The 3,798-nt window shown below is 29.9% G+C and overlaps 1 pseudogene; it reads left to right on the top strand.

The window, feature by feature from the left end:
• Window positions 1-3,447: 3,447 nt before the first annotated feature.
• LOC143411112 (small nucleolar RNA U13) lies at window positions 3,448-3,556 on the top strand (annotated as a pseudogene).
• Window positions 3,557-3,798: the final 242 nt, after the last annotated feature.

The following is a 3,798-nucleotide window of genomic DNA, read 5'->3' as shown; positions in this document are numbered from 1 at the left end:
CTTGCCTAGCACAGACAAAAAGTAACCATAAAATATTTACACTCAAATGCACCCAAAAATGTCACAGAGACACCAGCAGGGGGTTTTATAGGTGATTCTTCATGCGCCTGGAGGAAACTGTTGCTTTCGCTCCCATGCAAGGATTTCTAGCAAACAGAGTGAAAGCTGGCAGCTTATTTAGAAGGCTGGGAAACCTGGGTTCCCAAATCAGTGAGCAAGAATTCAATAAAATTATGGTCTCATTTTTCCTCACTTCTGCTTTTAGATACAAAATCCTGACAAGAAAATTTAATGATGTACTATAAAACAATACATGGCATGGTGGTGTTAGTTGGGTGCCACAGAACTATATGCTTCATAGTAATCACAAGAGGAAATTTTGTGTTATGTCTCCTTCACCAGAATAGGAAAAGGTTATTTTTTAAAGAAAAAAATACATAATCAATTGGGCATTATCCCAACAATGCAAACATGGTTCAATATCAAGAAGCCTTACAGTCTAATCCATCACATTAGAGAGCTAAAAGGAAATAAAAGCATATGGCTAACTATTTAATAATTCAAACATTTAAATATTAAAAATAAAAATCTGCCAGTTTAAAAAGAAAATCTATCTATTTTGGATATTGAAAAACTATCTATTTAGATAGAAAAACTATCTATTTTGGATATTGATTATATCAGTATAATTTCAAGGAGTATAACACACACACACACACACACTCATAACAAATACTAATATATTATTAGTGGCACAGAATGTTAACTTGAGGCAGCTCTTCTCATGTGGGGCAAGGAGTATATAAAAAGTCTCTGTAACTTCCCTCAATTTTTCTATGAATCTAATTTTTTCTTTTAAAATCAAAAAAGAGAGATCCATATATCTCAAGACATAAAATAAATAGTATCTACATCTTGCTCAGAAAATCTTTAAATATATGAATACTTTAAATTTATGTATACAAAATTAATACTTAAATAAAAATTTAGATCATTGAATTATTCTGACTATAAATGAAGTTAAATGTAATATATCCTTTGTTCCAGTTATTTTACTCATAGATTTAAGTTTAGAGCAATTCTTGAAAAAGTTTGGAAAAAAAATAGACATGATTGCTTTATTTTGGCATTGTTCACAAAAATGCCAGAATTAGAGATAATCAGGAGAAGTTGGAGACAATGTTAAGATAATTATACTGGATTTGTACAATTTCAAATGTATAAAATTGAATTATAGCTATAGGAATTAAGCACAGAAGACTTATTTAGTGAGACATATTTATATTTATCCATGTACATCCATAAAACTCATTAGAAATCTGCATAAACAGAGAAGTGGGCATTAGGGATGAAGGATAAGAAAAAGGTGAGTTAGGAGAATAGCATGAGACAAAATGCAGAAAATCATGAGATGACCCCTGTGCACCTGAGATGAACACAAAAGAGAAACAACTACAAATTTATTTACCTAAATAAAAATCATTTCACCATTTATTAATCATTTTATCCTATTAGGAAAATAAAGTATATACATTTATTTGTTTATTATTATTGTTGTACTTAAGATGGAGAAAGAAAAGAATGAAAAGACTCTTTCTCAAGGCAACTCAGAGAGTGGAAAAGCATAAATAAAGCAATGATCATGGATGACTTCTTGAGTAATGGTTCATCACCATTTTCTCTCATTAGAGTAAATACAAGAGGAAAAATGTTAGGAAATTAATAAAACTATAAAATCACCCCAGAGGAATAATACGCAGTGAAAATAATTCTTCTATTTATCTCTAGTGGCAAATGTCAAGGAATTATTTTACAAAGAAGCAAAAAGGAGGAGAAATATCTGAATTTTCTTTGACGGATTTATTTTTCTATTTTAACTTGATTATGCAGCAGAAATGGATTTCTCATTTTGAAACCAACAAAGGGTGGCATTTTGGCCTTCTCACTCTGACCTTGTGTGGATTTTCTATTTGCATATTTCATCTCAACTGCAGAATTTTTCAGTATCAAGGACTAGATACACAGCAGAGCTGTGCTGCTTAATGTATCATCTGTTCACAATGGTTTTGCATAATGGCTCTATGTTGCTTGGAGATGTGCACTTAATTGCAGCAATCCATACAATACTCTGTAATGCTCCACACCTTAATTAGCATATTAAGGGGATGCAAGGAGAGGGAAAATTCATCTAGATGTTAAAGGAGAATTCACATAGTTTTTCCTCAACTGATATGTCATAAAATATTAAATGACATTTCCTTTACTCTTAAGAACTTTTTGAAGAGTAAAGTATGAATAAATTCTACACATCTTTTGCCACAGTGGGAGGGGAATAGTTTATTTAAAATAAGGGCAAACTGAGGAAAAATTATCCTATCCTTATGTCAAATTTAATGCATGTGCTCTTTACCTTGGCTTTCAAAATCAAAAATTAGCATAGATATCTGGACATACTATCTTAATAAGAACATCATTAATTATAATATTCTTTAAAGATCACTGTAGAGCCACAGTTGGTATTAATTTCATATTTAGAAATATCAATTTTAGCTGTTTAATTTGATAAGGTAAAACATATAGAGAAAAAAACTATGATGATAACACAGAAATTTTTATTAAAAATTTCAAATTTATTAAAATTTGTTTATGCTCAATCTTTGTCAGTGCTAGATTTTTTTCTATTTTATAAAAATAAATTTTAAAACATATTTCTGATAGGATTTAAAATGCAAACAAGTAATATTAAAGATACACCAAGATATTATTGACATATAGTGTTAGCATCTCTTTGAGGCACTATATATTCTAAATAATTTTTTATTTTATCTAAGTCTCAAAACTACTTTATGATGTAAATATTTTTAAGCAAAATTCATAGAAGGAATCTACGGCCTCAAAAAGGTTAAGAAACTTGATAGGGCATAAATACTAAATGGCACAAATACTAAATCTGGCACTGACAAAGACTGAGCAGAGATATTTAGTTTGATTCTGAGTACTGAAAGGAGAATAGCAATAAGGATGGTCAGAATCGAGAAGGACATGGATAAGGTTATATAACTTCCTGTTTTACACTAAAGTGCATACTTCAAGTGAACTTCTCAAGTACATTTAGTTTGAAATATATGTTAGAACTTCATACATGTCCATTGATAAATGAAATTGATAACTGAATTAAAACAGAATGAAAGGTTCAGAAAAAAGGGAAAAAATAGCAGAAAAAAAGTATTCAGACCATTCTTTTAGTTATTTTCCTGACATCAAATTTCTTTGTATATCATGAAGTTATGATATGATTATGATAAAATTATGATATGATTCAATCTGTTATACTAACCAAGATATAATTGCATGGATTTTATGACCTATATAAAAAAGAATTAAACTTTAATCATTTATTTCATCATGACAACAATCTTTATTATAACTTATAAAAATAGAATAAATATACTTTTGGTTCATAAGTGCAATGATTATTGGGTGTTCATGTGGCTGGTGTGGGAGATGTGCCTTGCTCTACATCTTGTCACTACATCTGCACATTACTTATCTGTTGTCAAAAAAGGCTAAGGGAGGTATTTTATTAGGTAAATTTAAACTCCTTCCTTCTCTCTTGAGTTCTTATTTCTTTTTAATAAGTGATATAATTCCACCTTACTCTGATCTCTCCTCCTGGGGCCCATGAGCCACCCTAGAAATTGTCTAAAAAGAACAAAAAGAATTATCTTTCTTATTACCTTCAAATACATATCACATACAGTCCTGTTCAATTTTCAATTTAACATACTGTCTTGTTCA

Source organism: Callospermophilus lateralis, unplaced genomic scaffold (assembly GCF_048772815.1).
Source record: "Callospermophilus lateralis isolate mCalLat2 unplaced genomic scaffold, mCalLat2.hap1 Scaffold_246, whole genome shotgun sequence".
Classification (NCBI taxonomy): Eukaryota; Metazoa; Chordata; class Mammalia; order Rodentia; family Sciuridae; genus Callospermophilus; species Callospermophilus lateralis.
Note: the sequence above shows the minus strand (reverse complement) of the source record. Positions and strands in the feature narration are given on the sequence as shown.